This window comes from Callithrix jacchus, chromosome 6 (genome assembly GCF_049354715.1).
Source record: "Callithrix jacchus isolate 240 chromosome 6, calJac240_pri, whole genome shotgun sequence".
NCBI classification, from domain to species: Eukaryota; Metazoa; Chordata; class Mammalia; order Primates; family Cebidae; genus Callithrix; species Callithrix jacchus.
Genome location: NC_133507.1, coordinates 39,447,771 through 39,472,311, shown reverse-complemented (window position 1 = coordinate 39,472,311; position 24,541 = coordinate 39,447,771). Strand labels below are relative to the sequence as shown.

At 34.6% G+C, this 24,541-nt stretch overlaps 1 protein-coding gene across 2 annotated transcripts in view; it reads right to left on the bottom strand.

Annotated features, from left to right (window-relative positions):
- The window catches only part of COL5A2 (collagen type V alpha 2 chain), a 422,925-nt gene that overhangs the window by 330,482 nt on the left and 67,902 nt on the right, over positions 1 to 24,541 (bottom strand). For both annotated transcript variants that reach the window (XM_078327126.1, XM_078327125.1), the window contains one exon: positions 19,792 to 19,846. The gene's annotated coding sequence lies outside the window, so the exon portion shown is untranslated. The remainder of the gene's footprint in view (positions 1 to 19,791; positions 19,847 to 24,541) is intronic.

The following is a 24,541-nucleotide window of genomic DNA, read 5'->3' as shown; positions in this document are numbered from 1 at the left end:
AATTGGTGGTAATCATGAAAGACAGAAATATGAAATCCTGGTTAACTATCAGCCAGCACTCAAAACCTACATCTGTAAGTGGTGACTGTCAGGTAGTGTGTGATAGAATATTTAAATTTCAGAAGTGATTGACAACTTCATACAAGTTTTGCCTTACAGAAATGTGATGGTTGAACCTCATTAATTAATTTTGGGAAGTCAAAAAATTACAAATAGAACTATTATATGATTCAGCAATCCCACTTCTGTGTATATATCTAATGGAAATAAAATCAGTATGTACTCTCATGTTCACTGCAGCATTTCTCACAATAGCCAGGATACAGAATCAACCAAGTGTCCATTGACAGGGAAGTGAGTAAAGAAAATGTGCGATATATACATGGTGAAAAATTATTCAGTCTTAAAAAAGAAGGAAATCCTGTTATTTACAACAATATGTATGTACCTGGAGAACCTTATGGTAAGTGAAGTAAGCCAGGCAGAGAAAGACAAATACCACATGATCTCACTTAAGTGTGGAATCTAAGAATGCATAACTCATAGAACTCATAGAAGTGGACAGTAAAATGGTAGTGGCCAAGAGGTGGGAGAGACAGAGAGATATTGGACAAAGGGTACAAAATTTCAGTTAGAGAGGATGAATATGTTTTATATATCTATTGTACAGCATGGTGACTACAGTTAATAATAATGTATTGTATAACTGAAATTTAATAAGAGAGTAGATCTTAAGTTTTCTCACCAAAAGAAGATAACTATGTCAAGTGATGGATTTGCTAATTAGCTTGATTTTGGTAATCACTGAATAATGCATACATATATCAAAATATGTTGCATAGCATAAACATACATAATTTTTATTTCTCAATTTTATCTCAATAAACCTAGGGAAAAAAAGTGAATCTCAAGCTCTAAAAAACAAGGTAAAATAGAATAAAACCTCTTAAGCTCTCAAAACCTCAATTGAGTTTAAAATGTGTTTTTCATTGCTGTTATTTATTTGCTTCAGCCTTTAAATATAGTAGACAAAGAAACAAAATATTCTTTCAAACAAAAAACTTCAAAAGTCTATAAATAATGAAATATCCACTTACAGTTAGGATGTAGTCAGAAGAGATTGTCACTCTAACCAATACAAAAACAGAAAAGCTACCAAATAATGGTTTTGTGTTTTTTGGTTTCTTCTTTTTTTTTAATTTATGAGGGGTAAGAGAGAGAGAGAAAAAAAAAACTAAATGATCCCTGGAAATATACCAGGAAGAACAAACTCATAATTAATAGGGATAAGGGAAAACTGCTAAAGTGTTAATAAACTTTTAACAGTACTGTGTGGGCTGGCCTAACAGTCTAGAATTCTGGTGTGCCTTATAAAAGAACAAATCAGCCACACACCAGTTCACCATGTGACCTTCACTGAATCGTGTCAATAATGTGGCAAAGGGCAGGGGCAGAGAAGGAAGTCTGAAAAAAATCCTCCTGAAAGGCACTTCGGGTCTTGACCAAGTACAAGTCTATTTCATTACTTCAAAATGTAGGAAGAGAGCAGAGTAAAAAATCCTCTGAGCCATGTTGAGCCATCACTGATTGCAAGGCAGAAGAATACCAAAGGCTAAACACAGGAAAAGAAAATTGATAGAGGTTGCCCCAACTTGCATAGGGTAGAGCTATGGCAGCAGCATACCAAAAAATGGAGACAGGGCAGGATAACTGAAAGAAATTCCCCTGAGGTGCACAGGGCTTTTACCAAAAGCCAAGCTGCAAAACTCAGAAAACTGAAATAAGATAGATATCTCCTTAGATGTGGAAAGTTAGGGGCAGAGCTAGAGAGCAAAGAAAATTCTTCAGTATCTCAAAATCCCATCCCTTCCCATGTGTTTGTGGGAGGGTCCCAGTGGCAGGGGAATTGCTTGAACCTGGGAGGCAGATGTTGCAGTGAGCCAGTATCATGCCACTTGCATGCCAGCCTGGTGACAGCAAAACTCTGTCAAAAAAAATAAAAATAAAATAAAAAAATAAACTACCAAACTGAAGTAAAGAGAAAAAGAATTTTAGAAACATGAACCAAGCAAACCAAGATATATGAGACAATACCATGCATCATAAAATATGTGTACTTTGAAGTCTCAGAAAGAGAGAAAAAATGGGAAAAAAATATTTAAGGATAATAATTGAGACTATTCCAAAATGTGTAAAAGATACCAACTTAGAGATCAAACCCAATGCAAAATAAGCACAAAGAGGACTATATCTAGGCACATTATAGCAAAACTGCTGAAAACCAAAGAAACAGAAAAAGTCATTTTTAAGAAAGGATTTAAAAAAAAAAAATAACACATTATTTTCAGGGAAACAAAAATTAAAATGATCACTTAATTCTCATCAGAAGCAGTGGAGGCCAGAGATAACAGAATGACATCTATAAAGTTATGGGAGAGAAAAAATACTGCAGCATAAAATTCTATAACCAATGAGAAATATGATTGAAAATAATTATACTTTAAGATTTTAAAAGGCTGAGAAAATTAATTCAAGAAATCTTCCCTATAAGAAATGCCATGGGAGGTTCATCAGACTGAAAGAAAATGATACCAGATGTAAGCCCAAATCCATAAAAAGGAATGAAGAGCACCGGAAAAGGTAGGTATTACATAAACAAGAGAGATTATTTTTGTTATTTTTATTTTTATATATAAGAACTTTAAATTTATTTAAAAGACTATTGATTATTTAAAGCATAAATAGCAACAATGTAGTGTGAAATATATAATATGTAGTAAAAACTATAACACAAAAGATGGGTGCTACAAAATTCACAGTGTAAAGTTTTTACATTGTTCATGAAATTGGATTTTCTATTTTGAAGTAGATCATAAATTAATAATGCACATTGAAACCAGTAGACTAACCACTACAACATAATTCAAATAAGCATAGATAAAATAAAAGCAGAAATAAAGTTTAATGCTAAAAAAATTTGAATAACCCAAGAAAATACAGAAAAAAAATTCAAAAAGAAAACATGATAATCCTAAAATGAACTATATTAAAAATTAAATTAAAGAACACTTGACTCAGAAATCAGATTGTCACTGAAAAAAGCAACACTACACTATATGCTACTTATAAGAAATGCGCTTTAAATATAAAGACATATATTAAAAAGAAAATGTTGGAAAATATATTGATATGGTTTGGGTGTCCCCACAAAATCTCATCTTGAATTTCCATGTGTTGTGGGAGGGGCCAAGTGGGAGGTAATTGAATCATGGGAGCAGGTCTTTCTTGTGCTGCTCTCATAATACTGAATAAGTCTCATAAGATCTGATGGTTTTTATAAAGAGGAGTGTCCCTGCACAAGCTCTCTCTTTTCCTGCTGCCATCTATGTAGAATGTGACTTGCTCCTCCTTGCTTTCTGCTATGATGGTGAGGCCTCCCCAGTCCATTAAACACTTTTTCCTGTATAAATTACCCAGTCTCAGGTGTGTCTTTATCAGTAGCATGAAAACAAATTAGTATAGTAAATTGGTACCAGGAGAGTGGGGTGCTGCTGAAAAGATACCCAAAAATGTGGAAGCGACTTAGGGACTGGGTAATACGCGGAAGTGGGAAGCACTTGGGGGACTCAGAAGAAGATGAGAAAATGTGGGAAAGTTTAAAACTCCCTAGAGATTTGTTAAATGGCTTTGCCCAAAATGCTGGTAATAATATGGACAGTGAAATCCAGGCTGAGGTCGTCTCAGATGGGGATAAGGAACATACTGGGAAATGGAGTAAAGGTGACTCTTGTTAGGTTTTAGCAGAGACTAGTGGCATTTTGCCCTTGCCCTAGAGATCTGTGGTACTTTGAACTTCAGAGAAATGATTTAGGGCATCTGGTGGAAGAAATTTTTAAGGAGCAAAGCATTCAAGAGGTGACTTTGGGTGCTGTTAAAGGCATTCTGTTTTAAAAGGGAAACAGCATAAAATTTTAAAAACTTTGCAGCCTGACAATGCAATAGAAAAGAAAATTCCATTTTCTGAGGAGAAATTCAAGCCAACTCCTTGCATTTTAATAAGTAATGAGGAGCTGAATGCTAATCACTGAGACAATAGGAAAATGTCACCAGGTCATGTCAGAGACCTTTGTGGCAGCCCCTCCCATCACAGGCCCAGAGGCCCAGGAGGAAAAAGTGGTTTCATGGGACAGGCTCAGGGTTCCTGTGATGTGTGCAGCCTAGGAACGTGGTGCCCTGCAGCCCAGCTGCTCCAGTCATGGCTGAAAGGGGCCAAAGTAGAGCTTGGACTGTGTCTTCAGATGATGCAGGTCTCAAGCCTTGACAGCTTCCATGTGTCATTAAGCCTTTTAATGCACAGAAGTCAAGAATTAAGGTTTGAGACTCTCCATCTAGATTTCAGAGGATGTATGGAAACTCCTGGATATTTAGGCAAAAGTTTGCTGCAGGGGCAGGGCTCTCATGGAAAACCTCTGCTAGGGAAGTGTGGAAGAGAAATGAGTCCCTATGGAGGCACCACCTAGTGAAGCTATAAGAAGAGGGTCACTGTCCTCCAAACCCCAGTATTATAGATCCACTGACAGTTTGCACCATGCACTTGGAAAACCTGCAGAAGTTCAATGCCAGACCATGAAAGCAGCAGGGGGAAGCCATATCTTGCAAAGCCACAGGGTGGAGCTGCTCAAGACCATGAGAACCCACCTCTTGCATCAGCACAACCTGGATGCGAGACATGGAGTCAAAGGACATCATTCTGGAGCTTTAAGATTTGACTGCCCCACTGGATTTCAGACTTGCACGGGGCCTGTAGCCCTTTATTCTGGTCAACTTCTCCCATTTTGAATGGCTGTATTTACCCAATACCTGTACCCCCACTGTAGCTAAAAAGTAACTAAGCTGCTTTTGATTTTACAAGCTCATAGACAGATGGGATTTGCCTTGTCTCAGATGAGACTTTGGACTGTGGACTTTTGAGTTAATGCTGAAATGAGTTAAGACTTTGAGAGACTGTTGGAAAGGCATGATTGATTTTGAAATGTGAGGACATGAGATTTGGGTGGGGCCAGGGACAGAATGATATGGTTTGGCTCTGTATCCCCACCCAAATCTCATCTTGCATTCCCACATGTTGTGGGAGGGACCTAGAGGGAGATAACTGAATAAGGGGGTGGGTCTTTTCCTTGCTGTTCTCATGATAGTGAATAAGTCTCATGAGATCTGATAGTTTTAAAAACAGGAGTTTCCCTATACAACCTCTCTCTTTGCCTGCAGCCATCTATGTAAGACATGACTTGTTCCTCCTTGCTTTCTGCCATGATTGTGACGCCTCCCCAGCTATGTGGAACTGTAACTCCCTTAAACTCTTTTTCATTTATAAATTACCCAATCTCAGGTATGTCTTTATCAGCATGAAAACATACCAATACATATATATATACTAATTTTAAAAATGCTGAAAATAAGAAAGTTGGTAAGATCATATAAATCTATACTGAGACAAAGTAGACTTTGTGACTAGAGATAAACAGAAAAATGATAAAATGTGGATTTATCAAGAAGATGCAGCAATTCTAATAGTATATATTATAACAATGAAGCCACCAAAGTACACAATTCAAAGATTGAGATCTAACAGAAGAAACAGAAATTACAAATTAGTTGAGGATTATAACATTCTCTTGACTTTGATTTATAATAGAAGCAGTTAAAAAGAGATGATTAAGGATATAGCTAATGTGAGTCTTATCAACCAACTTGACCTACTTAGCGTTAATAGAGCACTAAAACCAACCACTCCAGGACACAAATTCTTTTCGGGAATATGTGGAACATTAGCCATGAAAGACCATATATTGGGCCATAGATCAATTAATTCTCCATATATTTCAAAGAACTGAAACCATACAGTTGTGTTTTGGAGACAACATTATTAAATCTATAAGTAACCTTAAAATCCCCAAATATTTGGAAATTAAGCAACACTTATCAAAAACTCATGGATCAAAAGAGAAATCACAAAGAAAATTGAAATTATTTTAAGTGAAATAATAAAAATACAACACATTAGTGTTTTACATAAAGCACATATCATGGGAAAATTTATAGCAATTAAATGAGAACATTAGGGGGAAAAAGAAGAGTTTAAATTGAAAAATCTAATCTTACTCTTTCAGAATTTGAAAAAGGAAGAGTAAATTAGAGCCAAAGAATATAGAAAAGGTGAAAGTTAAAAGGTAGAAGTTGGAATCAATGAAACAGAAAACACACTAACAACAGAGAAATTAACAAAGTCAAAAGGCCATCTTTTTAAAAGATTAATGAAATTGCTAAACTTCTAGCAGGCCTGATAAAGAGGAGAAACAGAGTAAGTACAGATTACTAATATAACAGATGAAAGAGGGACATCACCTCAAAGCTTGTAGATATTAAAAGGATTAAAAGTATTATAAACAATTTTATTTCAATGAAGTTGACATCTGAAATAATATGAACAAATTCCCTGAAAAATACAACTTAAAACTCATACAATAAAAGAATCAGAAAATCTCAGTAATTATATGTTATCAGTTGAATTGTGTACCCCCAAAATTCTATATTGAAGTCCTAACCCCCAGTACCTCAGAATGTAACTTTATTTGGAGATAGAGTCTTTAAAGAGGTAATTAAGTTGATGTAATGTCATTAAGTTGAGTCCTAACCTGATATGACTAATGTTCTTATAAGAGATTTATTCACAACTTTATAAGAAGATAAAATCACAGATATATACAGAGGGAATGCATGTAAAAACACAGAGAAGACAGTAATCTATAAGTCAAGAAGAGAGGGCTTAGAAGAAACCAATCCTGCTGACACACTGATGTCAGGCTTCTAGACCTCAGAATTATGATAATATAAATTTCCATTTTTTAAGCCACCTAGTCTGTGGGACTTTGTTATGGTTTTCCTAGAAACTAATATATCATACTACTGACAATGAAATAAAGACTGTAAAAACAAAAAATATATAATGTAGTCATCTCAATATATTTAAGTGATATAATTATATAATGTATCTCAGCATAAAAATTAAGATATAATACAGGAATCTCAATAGATTTTTTAAAACCAGATTTAACAGTATGAAACATCCAGTTATAATTTAAAATTCTTAGCAAATTAAGAATAAACAGGAATTGTTTAAATATAATAAAAGGCATTTATTTAAAAAAATTATCACCCTATATAATAGTAAAACACTGAAGGCTGTCACCCTAAAATTGGGAACAAGGTAGAGTGTCTTCCCTCATCACTTCATGATACTAAGCCCTAGCCAGTACAAAAAATCAAGAAAAAGAAAAGCAGTCAAAATATTGGAAAGAAAGTAAAGCCATCATTATTTGCAGATAACTTTATGGTATATAAAGAAAACTCTAGGGAATTTCTAGAAATCAACCAAACAGAAAAGGTGAGTTAGCAAGGTCTCAGAGTACCTAATCAGTGTCCAAAAATTAATTCCTTTTAAATACTGCCAACAATTAGAAATTGTGATTTAAATATACTACTGTTAACAATGGCATTTTAAAAATTACATGTTGAAAACAATCTAACCAAAGTTCAAGATCTTCACTAAAAAATATAAATCACTGCTTAAAGTAATTAAATGTAAAAATATACTATTTCATAAAATTGGAAAACTAAAATTTGTAAGCTCTCCTTTCTCCCCAAATTCATAGACAGGTTTTTTTTGTTTTTTTTTTGTTTTGTTTTTTGTTTGTTTGTTTGTTTGTTTTTGTTTTCTGTTATTTATTTATTTTTTTATTTTTTTTATTTTTTTTTTTAATTGCATTTTAGGTTTGGGGGTACATGTGCAGAACATGCAAGACAGTTGCATAGGTACACACATGGCAGTGTGTTTTGCTTTCTTTCTCCCCTTCATCCACATTTGGAATTTCTCCCCAGGCTATCACTCCCCACCTCCCCCTCCCACTGGCCCTCCCCATTTCCCCCCAATAGACCTCAGTGTTTAGTACTCTTCTCTCTGTGTCCATGCATTCTCATTTTTCATCACCCACCTATGAGTGAGAATAGACAGGTTTAATGCTGTCTCAGTTAAATGTAAGCAGGTGTTTTTGGAGTAAATATAAGCAGTTTCTAAAATTTGTATTGAACGACAAAGTATGAGAAAAGCTAAAGCAATGTTAAAAGAGAACAAAACATGTTTAAGGGCTTTCAGTACCTGGTTTCAAGGCTTACTATAAAGCTATAACTATCACGTGATGTTGACATAAAAATATACATACCTACCAATAGAGCAGAATAAAGATTTCAGACATAGACAATGTACAGATAGTCAACTGGTTTTTGAAAAAGGTGTCAAGATAATTTAATAGGGGAAATTATAACCTATTCAAAAAACCATGTGAGAACTGCCTCTCCAGATTGAAAAAAAAAAAAAACTTGGCATTTCCTTCACATTATCTGTAAAAAACAATTAACTCATTACTGATCATTGATCTAATTGTAAAATCTAGAATCATAAAGCTTCTAGAAGAAAAAAGTAAGAGAACATCTACATGACCTTGGAGGTAGTCAAATAGTTGTTGAACAAAACTTAAAATGAGCCATTAAAGAACAAAAATTAACACTTTATATTAGTTTCATCATAATAATCAAAAAATCATTTGTCATCAGGGAAATGAAATCACAAACCACAAGCTATAGAATTTTTTTAAGCAGACAACAAGTATTGGCAAAGATATTGAGAAATTGGAACTCTCACACATTGCTGATGGGAATGTAAAATGGTGCAGCTGGAAAACAGGCAGTTCCTCAAAAAAGTGAAAAATAGAGCTGTCATATGACCTAGCAATTCCATCCTTAGAAATATACTTGAGAGAATGGAAAACTTACGTTTACCCAAACCTGAACATTAATATTTATAACAGTATTAGTTGTATTCGACAAAAATAGAAACAACCCAAATGCCTATCATTTGATAAAAGAATTTTAAATGTAGTCTATCCATATAGTGAAATATTATGCAGCCATAAATCATGCTAAATGAAATAAGCCACCCACAAAAGGCCACAGATTGTATTATTCCATTTATATGAGCTATCCAGAATAGGCAATTCCATATGAACTTTTTTTTAAGTAAATTAGCAGCTGCAAGGGTCTGGGGGAAGAGGAAAATGAGGAGCGAGTGTTAATAGATATGGAGTATATCTGAGATATGATGAAAATGTTTAGAATTACATAGCGGTGATAGTTGCACAACTTTGTGAATATACTAAAAAACAATGAACTGTTCATCTTAAAGGGTTGAATTTGATGGCATGTGAATTACATTTCAATTTTTCTGAAACAGACATCATTAAGAAAATGAATAGACAAGACACAGACTGGGAGAATATGTTAAGAACATTTATCTGACAAAGATCTTGTACAATATAGAAAGAATTCCTAAAAATAAACAATACAAAGACAAAAATCAATTAAAAATCGGTAGAAGACTTGAAGAGATGCTTCATAAAGGAAGACATGGAAAGGCCAATAAACACACAGAAAGTTCCTCAACATCGTTCTTAAGCAGAGAAATGATAATAAAGACATAATGTGATAAAATTTTAATCTCACTAGAGTAGTTGAAATCAAAAAGACAAATAATACCAAATAATGGCAAAAATGTGGAACAAATGGAACTGTCATACATTGCTGTTGAGATTGTCAAATGGTACAACCACTGTGGAATATCAGCAATTTAATATTAAAGTTCTGTGATGCAGCAATCCCACTGCTAGGAATTTACCCACAGGAAATAAAAACATTATGTCCATAAAATGGCTTTTACAAGAGTATCTTAGTGCCCTTATTTACAATAACCCAACTAGAAATAATACAAATGTTCATCATCAAGAGAAAGGAAAATGGTGGTATAGTCATATAACAGGATTTTGCTCAATTAAAATTTTTAAAAATGAAAAACTGATCCATGCAAAAATATGGATGAATCTTACACATATTTTGACTCAAGAAGCCAACCCCAAAAAAACACATGCAGTATGAGTCAATGTATATGAAGGCAAACACATGCAAAACTAATCCATGTTGTCTCTGGTGTTTGGAGGACAGTATTGGAGAAGCAACTCGAAGGAATATGGGGAGCATTCTGGGTGATGGAACTGTTATATATTGGTTTGAGTGGTGACTGTACAGATTTGTACAATAGTCAAAATCTTTGGAATTGTAAACTTAAGACCTTTCACATTTTAAATACACCACTCTTTTAAACATTAAATAAAAACAGAAAAGATGTAAAAAACTTAAACAATAAATCAATTCAGAAGTTATCCAGACTCCATTAAATATCAAAGGGTGTAGATTCAGGTTGAGTTTATGGCCAAAGAATTAGGAACTATTCTTTTCTGGCCTACTTTTTAATTCATTCTTTACATTAATACCATGTTTGTAAGATAGGCCTTTGTGTACATACTTTGCTCAATACAAGCACTAATATTTAAACTAGATTAAACAACCCCAGTGCACACACACATACACATTCAGAAATACCCCTTTCTGGCAGCATTATGAAGTGTTTTTTGACATCATTTTTTTAATTGAATTTTAAAAACTTTTCAATTACCAGTACTATAAACTTATAGAACTGTGGGATTAATCCAAACTACTTCCTTCAAAGACAAGTGAATTAAACATACTCATGGAGGAAGCATAGATTAGAATCATGATTTTTATCTATTTTAAGAGAATAAAAGAACAGAAAGGGTTACAATCTTGTCATATGATGCAACTCTTCTGCTCTAATATATCAAAAACTTGATGATCCAAGATCATGCAGACCAGCTGAGAAGAAATCAAAGTAAACAGTTACCTTGCAGCCAACAGATCCTGCCAATATGAGATTAGAACTCTCTATCCTAGCAAAAAAATAAAAATGGTTTTGGAAAGTTCCTTGCAACGTTTTATGACTCATAGATATTCCCAGAGGTTCCTGTTTCCATTCTGCAGTAGACAGTATTTGAAGGAAGACGTACAGTTCTAGTCAACTGTTGTTTTTAGGCAACTTGGCTGAAAGATCTGTTTAAAAAACATTTGTTGGAAAGATGATATGTTTGGGTGTTTTAATTTTTTAAACAAAATTGCAGATTTTAAATTTGTTTAACTCCTAATTCAACATTGACTAAAAGAATGGCCTAAGAAGAATTACTATGTTACATAATATATATTACAAACTTAGCAACTTGCCCATTTGAAAATTCCCAAACCAGGGGGTGCGTATTCATGGCACACTGCCTCATGCATATCCTTCCAAACTGCCTCCAGTTCCCTGGCTCTGTATTCAATAGCTCTGGCTCTGATCTTGGCCACCCAGTTCAATATCCCACCTTGGCTTCTACTTTGACCAACACTGCCAAGTCACCTCCCATCCCACCAGGACTTGATTCCTGGCTAATCTCCACTTTTGTCTAACCCCAGCTCTCTCATTTCCTTCTAAGTATTAAATACCATTTGTGAGCTACATTCTTCCCCATCCTCAACCAGCTCCACTCCACTGCACTCCACCTACAGGTTAGTAGTCTTCATTCTCCAAGGCCCCTTCTTCCTTCCTAGCCAGTTCCCCCATTCTTCAGGTTCTTTTCTTTCCAAGGCTCCAAATAATAGGCCACCTGGTGCTTAACAATTGCCATCATTTACATAAGGTCATGTGTGGCTTTTTCTGATAATAACTATAAAGATATGGATATGAGAGAAGGTATAATATTATAAAATATGTTAACAGTATCCCAATTAAAGCCATTCTTTCAGTTAATTGGCATGTTAAAAGAAGGAAGACTGATGTCTCCTGACTCCTTAAGTGTCTCATTGCTGCTGCTGCTCTACTACCCAGCTCAATCTTACATTTCTCATTGATTCTTGCCTATTCCCCTAAACAGGCTTTTAAAAAAAACATTTTCTCTCCCAGGTTCCATACCCATACCTCCCTTGGTTCTGTTGTGAATCAGACTCTGCACAGATGCAGCAAACTGGATCTAGCCTAGACAAATGTTTAATGTGACTTACACTGCATTTTAGATTTTTTTCAGCTGGGCACAGTGGCTCACACCTATATCCAGCACTTTGAGAGGCCAGGGTGGGTGGACCACCTGAGGCCAGGAATTTCAGATCAGCCTGGCCAACATGGCAAAACCCGTCTCTACAAAAATATAAAAAAATGAGCTGGGTGTGGAGGCATGTGCCTCTAATCCCAGCTACTCGGGAAGCTGAGGCATGACAATTGCTTGAATCCAGGAAGCAGAGGTTACAGTGAGCTGAGATTACACCACTGCACTCCAGCCTGTAAAACAGAGTAAGACTCTGTCTCAAAAAAAAAAAAGATATTTTTCAATTTGTTGACAGTTTAAAAATTAGAAAACTGAGACTAAAAATAGAGATTTCCAGTTTCACTTGATGCTCAGATCATGAGACTCTGGATTTACATTTGTGTATAGCAGCATCTGTTATCAAAACACTAGGGCTAGGTCCTGTTGCTTACCACAAAGAAAGCCAATCACTGAGGTGAGTCTTGCCAGGGAAGAAGGTTTTATTCAGATGCTGCAGCTGAGGAAATGAAAGATCGGTCTCAAATTCACCTCCTCGACAAACTAAAATTAGGGGTTTTTACAGGAGGAGAGTAATGTAACTATGTGTGGGAAAATAGAAATTAGAGAGGGGTAAGGAAAAAGAGTTGGTCAACAGGAAGCGGGTGGTCAGTTAGGCAATCATGACTGGTATGGGGCTTACATCTCATTGTCCAGACGCAGTAATTTTCTAAGTTTCAATTCCTAGATACTATTTGGGAGGCCTGCTGGATGATTTCCTGAGAAAGGAACTCAGATAAGACAAATATAAGTTTCTCAAGTTTTAAGACTGAGAGGGTCAATTTCCATCTTTATGCAAAGGAAACCATAAACATCAGTTTGATGGGACAATTGGGCCAGTTTTAGCATCTTCTTTCTATTTATCATGGTGAATCTGGTCATCAGTCTTTCTGAAAGCTTCATGCTGAGAAGGGATGTCATGGGATAAGGCCAAGAGTCAACCCATTTCTGGGGCTACACAGACCCTCAGCAGGGTAAGGGGCAAGACATTTTCCCATGTAAGACTGGTCTCTTGACGACCGGTCTCCCCTGGCCACAAGTGGCTCCATTCAGTCAGTGGAGGGCTGAGGACTTTTTGTCCCATACCATTGCTAGAGTAGTGTGCTATATGCCCCAGGTTCACCCAGTTCCTCAGTGGAACCTCTATGGCCAAAGAAATCAGAGTCAAGACATATAGCAAATTAAATGTTCTAGTTCAGATGGGATTGGAGGTAGGCAGATACTCATAATCTTTTCTTTTTTCTTTCTTTTTTTTTTTTTTCGAGACGGAGTTTCACTCTTGTTACCCAGGCTGGAGTGCAATGGCGTGATCTCGGCTCACCGCAACCTCCGCCTCCTGGGTTCGAGCAATTCTCCTGCCTCAGCCTCCTGAGTAGGTGGGATTACAGGCACGCGCCACCATACCCAGCTAATTTTTTGTATTTTTAGTAGAGACTGGGTTTCACCATGTTGACCAGAATGGTCTCGATCTCTTGACCTCGTGATTCACCCTCCTCGGCCTCCCAAAGTGCTGGGATTACAGTCTTGAGCCACCAATCTTTTCTTTAAGCAACATAAGACTCAAAAACTAAAAGCCAAAAAGTAAGATTACACTATTGTTTACAACTCAAAGGAATCTCCTTTGGCATTAATAAACCACATTCTGGCCTGGGAGGCCCAGCTCCCTAGGTTCCCTAACTGAGTTGTCTCTTCAACCTTGGTTTAGAATGGTGAGCTCTTTTAAAGGTCTATGTAAGGGCACATAAGTGCATCACAAAATAAAATATATAAATAATTTTAGTCCTCAAAATCCCTCAAAATCTCACATATCCACTTCTTCCACAATAGTCCCTGGGCCTAGAGGGATTAAATAGTTTTCATTTCTGGCCCTGTGTCTCATAATAGCAGCTCATTTTGATTGTCACCTCTCCTGAGTTTCTGAAGATGAGGCTTTGGCTGATGTCAATATTCAAGATTTAGCAGGTATCAGTGTCATTCGCAGACCCAGGAGTCAAGGCCCTGTAACTTAACAGCCCAAGGATTAATTAATAGATATTTTCCAAAGATGTTAAAGGGCCCTAAACATTTGAACAAAACAGAATTACAGGTCATTGTAAAATAATAATTATTCATTTAACCAAAATTAAATAAAAAAGGCTTTTAAAACAATATCAAAATAAAGTTACAATAAACTAGAATTCTACCTATAATATGCAGAGAGACTACTTTAGTATAAAATAAGTTTCTATCTACAATATAAATGATTAAGTATAGCATACAAATTTATGATAAGAACAGATGCCAAAGCTTAATGAAATGTTTACAGACATATAAAAGAACATCTAGAAATTTGTGGTTCAGTTTACTAATACCGCAGAAAGTCCTATCATTCTAACATGACTTTAACATTCTATCATGGTAACATATAGAGTGTCATGTAAAGTGACTAACATGTCACAAATTAAAACACTGTCATTTGGTGTCTAGTAGTTGCTGCCTACAGCACTTCAAACCATTGTATTAAGTGGTTAGGTGACTCCTTGCATATGTCTAATTGCTAGCATTCTAGTGATGCAACTGTGACCAAAAGCATCAAAAATGTGATAAGTCCTGTGCCAAACTTATCAATGTGCAACAATACTATATAACAAAACAGGGACAAAGTAAGAACAAGCACACAATAATTTGTTTTCAGCTATTTAAAAGAATATCACACACTAGTACCATCACACACTGGCTTCTCAATGCAGTATGAACAACTAATTAGGTAACTTTCACCACTAGAATCTTCAAACCAGGACAACACTTGTACTTATTTTATTTGCAAGTACACACATAAGCTTGGGATTAAAAAATCACTAGAAAAGATCAACGAGACAGAAAATTCACAAGGATATCCAGGACTTGAACTTGGACCTGGAACAAGTAAACTTAATAAACATTTATAGAACTCTCCACCCCAAATACACAAAATATACATTTTTATCAGTATCACATCACGTCTACTCTAAAAGTGACTACATAATTGTAAGTAAATCACTCCTCAGTAATTGCATAGCATTTCATTGGTTTAAATGAAACATTGGTTGGCTGCTTGTTATTTTCCTCCTTTATTCCTTCCTGTCTCCATTGTTAAACACAATTATTAGCATAAAAGAGGTTTTCAATACCCATTTTTAGACTGCATTCTAGCCTGGGCAATAAAGCAACACTCCTGTTCTCTCTCCCTCTTTCTCTTCCTCTTTCTTTCTCTCTTTCATTCCTTTTTCTTTCTTTTTTTTCTTTCTTTCTCTTTCTTTTTTTCTCTCAAAAAAAAAAAGAAAAAATCACTAGAAAGTCTCATATTTTTAGTTACTACTTAATCCAAGTGAATTTCAATTGATTTTAATAATGCTAGTAAACACAACTAAAATAATTTGAGAGAAATTCGTTAATATCATTTCCTTAAGAAAAAGGCCAATCTTTCCTGAACATTAAAACTTTGTATCCATATCACAGTCTTTCCTTACTATCTAAAGGAAAAGATCTGAAACTAACTCAAATTATTGATTGAACTGAATTACCTGAAATCAGCACCATTTAAAAAATTTTATTCTCATCTACTTTCTTAAATAACAAAATAATGTACTATTTCTGTTTTGAATTTATAAAAATGTCAAGTCTTTATTTTGGCCAGGAAACTTAAACTCTTAAAGCTCTCTAGATCATTATAGGTAAGCAAAACCAATTCAGTTTTAAATGGCTAGTGTGCTCTAACATTATTTTTTATAGACTTTACAAAGGTAGCTTAGGAATTTTAGATAAATAGTACAAATGATGAACTCTTACAAATGCATAGGAAACAAAATGACTACTCATAGAACCAAACACAAGCCTTCTGTTCAAAATCTTTTTTTTTTTTTTTGAGACAGAGTCTCGCTGTGTTGCCAGGAGCCAGGGTGGAGTGCAGTGTCACAGTCTCAGCTCACTGCAACCTCCACCTCCTAGGTTCAAGCAATTCTCCTGCCTCAGCTTCCCAAGTAGTTGGGACTACAGGCACGTGCCACCACACCCAGCTAATTTTGTATTTTTTAGTAGAGATGGGGTTTCACCATGTTGGCCAGGATGGTCTCAATCTCTTGACCTTGTGATCTACCTGCTTTGGCCTCCCAAAGTGCTTGGATTAGAGGCATGAGTCACTGTGTCTAGCCAGAAATTTTTTAAAAACTAGTTTTATATATATAATTTATATATTTATAAAATATATAATGTGTATATCTATTTGCTATTTGTTATATATTTATTTGCTATTTGTTCTTTTTTGGTTTACATATATATATACAGATATGCTTATATATTTTTATGCTTCTATTTATTTACATATGCATATAATACATATGTATATATACATATATGTAAAACCCAAAGAAATACAAATAGCAAATAAATGAAAAATGAAAGCAAAAACAAATAAACAAAAAACCAACCCCAAGTTTTTCTCCTTTTCCGTTTACCTTAGAAGCTACAGTGTTACCCAGAGCCAAAACACATACACACACACATACACACACACACACACAATAAATATATTGTTTTTGATATATAAATTAATGTATTTAAGTCTACCAATACCACTATACATTTTGTATATTTAAGAAATTTACTCTAGACACTTGGCAAGTAAGTACTTCAATGCTAGTACCACCAATGCAGAATAGCAAACACAGTGTGAAATCAAGGAACACAAGCATTTTTGTGAAATTGGACTCCCTGCTAAATCTAGCTTCATGCTTACCTATATTTAAAAAAAGATTTGCCAAACTGCCAATGTATTTCCTTATAATATTTCTTATCTTTATCAAGACTATGAGCAATATTAATTAGTCAAATTTCTCCAATTTTTTATCAGGTTTTACTTTTTATCTTTCTATTTTCTCTGTATGTGCATGAAGATAGACATACACAGAAACAGGAGAAAAAGTTCATATGACTTATACGATGTATGACATGCTTAAATTTTGTTTGGTCTTAAATTTTCTCTTGTTTAGAAAAAAAGTCATTTTATTTTAGGACAAAAATTTACCGCAGTCCATAATTTGATTCAACCTTTAGATAAATTCTGAATGGAAGTTGTCTAGGCTGAAGATAGGGATTTAGACATCTTTAGAATTTTCAGGAAGGAAGGACCGATCAAACAATATTAATTGCCATAGAAAGCGTGTCAAGCCAAAAATCATAAAAATATTTATTGGGGTTGGCAATATGGAAGTCATTGATGAACTCAATGGTTGTTTCAATAGAGAAGAGGCAAGAACCAGATTGTAGGGGTTGAATAGAGAAGACTTAAAAAAATAAGATAAGTTAGTGTAGCCCAATTTATGCAAGCAGTGCCATGAATGGAAGGAGAGAATGGTGACAGGTCTATGACAATCAAGATGGCCTAAGTCATTATACTACATTACATTACTGCATACTAATAAGTATTAGTTGACAGAGTATGAATAAATAAATAAATATTAATTATAAAGAGGTAATTGACTTTAACAGAAAGGTAACAAGTTCTCCAAAATTCCTTTTCAACTTAAGTTCCTCACCATAGTACATTAATATAATGATGATTAGTTTTAAAAACCCTGGATTAGTTATTTCATTTATGCTCATTTCTTGCAAAATGCTATCAAATCCTTGCAATTGGAGACATCTAAAATCATGAGCAACTACAGGAGGCTTGAGGCAAAGTAAAGAAAAATGGATTTGGTTCCACCCCATGTTTCCAGCCACTCACATGTATGAAGAAGAGCAAGTCTCTTCTCTCCAGCTCTTAGTTTTCTCTCTGTGTAATGGATTATGGACTAAACAAAAATAGGAAATAGATAGCAAGTCATTTCGGTAACTGCAAAACCTAACTGGAACCCCAGGATAAGATCTTTTTGCAAAGAAAAATTACTATTAATGTTAATACCAGTTGTTGCTTTGATTACATTTGGAGCTATGTATACATTTCACAAGATATATTCCATATAAAGCAATCAAGATAATCACATATATGACCTAATAAAAGCCAAAATCAAAAAAGCATTTTTAAAATTTAAATCAGAAACACAATCTAATTAATTTATTTGCTTTTTACTATTTTTAACATTACATATAATTTCAAATATATATGACTGTGCAAATATATTAGACAAGTTAGGAAAACAGAAACAAAATTGTTTTCAACAGAGGATTTAAGGGAAGAAACTGGTTTCACAGGTGTCAGAAGGGTGAATAAGTAAAAAAGTCACATAGAGGTAACTCAGGAAGTAGCTACAACGCCTGAAGTTAGGAGAACAAATGGGAAAAGATGGTGGTAACAGGAGGTGGAACCACCAGATCTGGTAATCTAAGGAAGAGGCTTGGGCTGGCTGCTGCTGGTTGTCTGGGGGAAATGATGAGCCGTTTCTGAAGTGCCAACAGGAGCTGGAGGCTAAAGCCACTTCCACAGTGGAGGCCACTACCTAACACTTAGGAGAACTGCCATTTTAGAATAGAAGACAACAAGAATAAAACAAATTTTTAAACAGGAAGGAAGTCTTGTCTCCTCTTCCAATCCCCACTCCTCAATAACTTCAAGTCTCTGTCTAATAATTTCAAAAAGCTGCCGATGAAATCAGAAGTATGAAATTTGCAAAGTCACAGCCCTAGCATTACAAACTAGTGTCAAAAAAGGAGGACATGTTGCTGAGAGACAACAGGCATATTACTTGCACAGCTCTGCTTTTTAAGAAAAGTAAAGGTTAACTGCATTGTAGTTAATAGCACAAAAAATAATGTTGAAAAAAGTATAGTATCTTGAAAAATGTGAGAATTATAGGGATCCTTACATGAACAAGTAAGTACACATAAGCAGAAAAGAGAAAGTTGTCCTATAATTAAGAAGAGAAAGCAGAAAGAGGGAGGTAAGAAAGAAAATATGGGCTTCATGGAAAAGATTTATATTAAAAAAGGAAAATGATATAATGTGAAAATAACAATTATAATATTAAAAGTTCTATATAATTAAATTAAGTTTCAGGTATGAGAAATGGACTGCTACATTGGTGCCACAGGCCATCATGAAATATCTAAAATCTAGGATTACTAGGCTTCTATGCTCATGAGCAATTGCTTTGTTAACAAGAGCCCCAGAGTTAAGATAGACCAACAGTGACATCTGCTGCCATGGACTTATTTTTAAAAGGGCCAGTCTCAACATTTTCAAGTTAAGATTCCTGCCAAACCACTGGGCTTCTGCTGTGATGAGTCAGCACTTCTGGAACTCCTGTTTGTCATCTATGCTATTAGAAGATTTTCTAAGGAGAACACAGAACATGGGAAAATTAGAGAATGTTTGAAAATGTAACTAAAACAAACAAAAACAGTAGGGTCAGAGGAATAAGTGATGATACAGAAACTTCACATTGTCTTTTCACATCCTGTTTTTCCTTTAACCAAGTAAGTCCAAATAATCTTGTAGTTGTTAGCAAGCATAAGCATGTCTTCATTAAAAAGAAGGATTAATTTAACTGTTGCCAGCTTCAGTGGATTCCAACCCCAAATTTACAGCATAATATTTAGACCAGAAAAAAAAAAAAAGTCCAACGATCAAAGGAGGGTATGTAGGAAATTTTTAGAGCCAGCCTTGCTTAGGAAACCACTTCCTAGCTATCTAAGTGTTTACCTTGATTATACCTCCTTCAACAACTGCTGACCTTCTGGTTCTTCCTTTTTCTTTTCTGAAAGGCAATAGAACATAAGGTTTGAATCAAAATATGTTTTTGATTTAAAAAAAAAACATATTATCAACAGTATAAAGTGGACAGTGTGGCTCATTTATATGAACCCACAAATATTAGCTCAAGAAAATCATGGGTTAATTTATTTGCTCTAGAAAAAAATTGTAAATTACATGAATCTCTACCCCAGTTATAAAAGAAGATCAACAAAAAACACAGATGTTTCAGCTGATGGAGAACTGAATGAAGAGTTCTGGCTTCTAGTACAAGGTTCTGACCAAGACTCAATGTGTCATCTTGAGGAAATTACATAACTTCACTGAGTCTTAGTTTTCTCTTCTGTAAAATGAAAGGATGAGGCTACATGACAGATGAAAAATGGGATACAACTCATTTTCCTTCTTGGGTTAACAGGCAATAGTTACCACTCACAACTGGGTACAGTTTATGAGTTAATTTCTACAACTTAATTACAGAAATTAACTCATAAACTGCACCCAGACTTTATGGAAAAGAGTGATAATAGTAGGGGGGTCTGCTGTGGACCACAGAAATATGAGCGGCCGCATGCACACCACATATATACCAATTCACAAATAAAACAATCTCTTACCCTTTCTTATAGCTGTAGATTCTGTCATCAGTCATCATATTTAGTGCCTACTGTATTAGCTATGCAAGATGCTCAAAGGACATCATTTCTAATCTTCACAACATTTTAAAGACAAGAAAACCAAGCCTCAGAAAACTATGTAATTTTTTTCAAAGCTATATAGCATAGCTGGACCAATTACTAACTTAATCTCCCGACAGTCCATTATAAATAAAAACTTCTCGTATTTTGGATCACATCCCCTAGCCCTCTCAAAACACAAAAGTTATATTATAACATCATTGTGTGCTGTCAGATGATACTTATATACCTATCTAAAGAAAGGATGAAAGTTTGGACATAAAATTTGGCTGGCCCACATAAATATAAAGGGCAAAGGAGGAACCTCAGGGAAAACATGTCTAAGAAAATGGTTTTTTCCAACAAACAAACTTAATATATGATGAAAATTAAAAGTGACAAATGAAGGAACAATAACTAAAAGTCATGTTTAACTTTAAAGCAAATAGAATTCTAAACAAATAAAATTAAAGGGATACCAAATCCAAGTTGAAAAGAACCATAAAAACAGGATACTGTGTGTTGCCTCAATCTGGAAATAAATGCTGACTTAATTGGTCAGCTACACTGACAGTAATGTGGGATGTAGCAGACACACGTGAATGTACAATAAACACTATTTGATGGTGATAGTTTATAAGTAATTCAGACAATGGATTCCTGGTGAAAAATATTTTTTGAAGTTTCTTTAATTTGATACACATCTTGTACATGTTTTAGATTATTATAATATTCCAGTACAGTAGAAAGCAAACACATGCTAACTTTTTATTAGAACAAACTAACTCTTCTCATCAAATAATAGAATCCTTGGGAGTCTTTAAAAGTAGCATCACAAAATTGGTCTATATTGACTGGTTACAAAATTACATACTGATGCTTTCAAAGTAAATACTCAGAAATTTACAATTGCCTTTGGAAAATTACTCAGCAATATGGATTAGTAAAAAAGCTCTAAGAAAACCAGATGCAAGAATGAACTCAGAAAAAAATGATTGTTAGTGCCCAGATTGGATTTCATATCAAACACCTTGTGTTCCTATAATTAGCAGACTAATTTATTCATATTATAAATATTTATTCTTCATTTATCATGTACTCGGTACTGAAGCAGTCACCAAGAATATATTCATAAAATAAAATAGTCCTAACTTTGAGGAGTAGATATCTAATTAGAGACAGGCCCATAAATAAATTAAAATACAAAGTGACAAGTAAATCAACTGGATTATGTTTGAAGTACATACGTATTACATGAAAGGGAAGTAATTAATTTTCTCTCATATAATCAGGAAAGGATCAGAAAGACAGAAGTACAGGAACAAAGTGAAGGTCAATCTGTTTCTTAAGACACTATTAATTAATATGTTGTTTACATAATACTAAAATAGTCAAAACTGTAAACATTTAAGTCATAGACTTTCAGACAGTCCCCACTCATATACAAGAAAGCTCTAAAAAGAGTACAGTCAATAACCACATGAAAAATAAAATTTATATAATTATAATTACATAAAGCAAATGTTGCACTATTTTTCATCCCTACTATTCCAAGCCAATATCATTCCTGGGTGTGAAGGCCCAACATGCTATTATGCACTAAGAAAGTCAACACAAGAAAGTCCTGCAGAGTGTTATTCCACATGGCTTTGTGACTAATTCTGTTTGTGGAATGAACTGAGCTGTGGTCATGGGTCACTTTCAGCCAGCCAAGAGAATGTTTCCAGAGTGTAATTGTTCTGGGCATCAAGGTACTTTACAGCATGTTCCCAATGCCTTTTCATACTTTGTGGCCAGGAGACTGCTGAGAAAATATTATTCACCACAATTAGACTGGACTAGTCAACCTCCTGGATATTACATCTCCATGTCAACACAAGCCATGTCTGTGACTGAATTTACCAGATGTTTCTAATTTTTCTACCTTCTGAACTACAAGTTGAATTTTTTTTTCTGGCTTTGAAATTTTTTAAACAAAGGACTTTCTGTGATGTCTCAGAAAAACTCACAAAATGTAAACCCTGGCTAATATCAGAATAAGAGTTCTGGCTCTCCTGCACTGCCACTCGATGGGATTTCTTGCTTCTCACTGCCTATGACATTTTCTCAATAGGGTTTTTACCTATAGGAGTCTCATTCACCCTCTAGAGATCACCATATAACTAACATGTAGAAAAACCACTAAATTCTGGATTCTGGAGCTAACTACACAGCCTCTGTTGCTGTATTACCTGAAACAAATGCTATTTCAAATTAAGGTCTTAATAACTATAAACATCAATTCATATACCCTTTCAAACCAACCATTGCATTTCTAGAACATTATCAAAAGATTTTACACATATTCACAATGAAGTTTTTGCTGGATATTCATTACTACTTTGTCAAGACCTGGAATTTAGAAACAACCTGAGTCTTTATTAGTAGGGAACCAGTAGTATATTCTATTCTATGCCCACATACAGAATAATATTCAGACCTTATAATGATTAGACAGTTCTCTAAATATGTAATAACATCAAAAATCTCCATAATAATTATTAGGTCAAAAATAAGGTGAGGAACTAGGTTGATATTTGTGTATGTGTATATGTGTATACATAGATAGACAATACATACATATATACTGTAAGCTTTCTGTCATTTTGAATTTTATTTGTTGTTATGTTGAAGTATTGTTTATTCAAAAATAAATTTGGGAGAAATAAAGTTAAAAAAATAAACAAAAAGTGAGACTTTAATGACACTACCCACAATAAATTAATGAAAAGCAGGCAGGAGAGAAGGAAGAAAAAAAGAAACAGAATCTTAGATTCTAAAACCACGGATAGATCTGTCTCTTATTTCCCATAGTAAAATTTCCCACTGTGTCACAGATTGGCCCATCCTAATTCTGATAATTTGCAACCCTCCAGGAGGGCCATATGACACTTGACCACACACTCTCCTCTCCTGTGAAATGCCTTGCCCTGATTCCTGACCTGGTCCTCTGTCATTCCTCTCAGTGCTGAGGCATTTCCTCATCCCCCTTCTCCCTGAGTTCCTCCTTCAAGGCTTTGGCTGTGGGCCTTTCCCAGAGCTCAGAGATTCAGCTTCAGTATTCATTTAGAGGCATATTTCACCCATATTTTATTTGTAGATGATTCCCAAAACTAAACCTCCGATATTTGTATACATTATGTCACCTTCCTTGTCTTCCCTTTCCTTTTTCATTCTCATTGTTTTCTACCATTTACACATTCTGATTGGCAACAGAGAGCTTCCACCAGTTGCTATATTAAACACAGAACTTAATCTTTCCCAGTCTCTCCTGCTTTCATATTTTATATGTATATATGAATGGTCTTCATTCAATACTAAATGTCAAATTCCTCAAACTTAGGAAGATTTTTACAGTTATCTTACTATCCACCTCCTCCTCCATCTTCACCCAGTCAAGAATAGTGTTCTAGACTAGATTCTTACTCCACATAGTCATATTGAATATATTTTTATGAATAAATAATTCCCCATCATGACCACCAGATTTAGTACACAATTTGATGTGTATAATAACACATAGGAATTTTCCTTTTGATTGACTGATTTCCAGTCCAAGCTGTTCTACGATAGATTTGAAACAGTCCACATCATAATTATTTGCTTCCATTTTCTTCTCCCTTTTGAGGCTAGAGCCTATGTGTTATTTTTGTTTCTACTGCTGGGACCTCCCATTAGGAGTTTATCAATAATTCCTTATTAAATAATGAAAACAAGAAAAAAGAAAATGCATGATTAGAAGTATTTTCCAAAAAATATTTTGACATTTAGTAAATTCATATTTTTTCTAATAAAAGAAATGTTTTATACTCACATTTGATAAAATATGTCTGTCACTATTGTAGGAGGGATAACTAGAGTTCACTAATTCAGATATGCAATAAATACAAATTAATTTTCATTACTCAACTGAATTGTTATTATGAGTCTGGAATGCAGGCTGAACACTTCAACTTGAGTCTTTTTTAAGATTCTCCCAATTA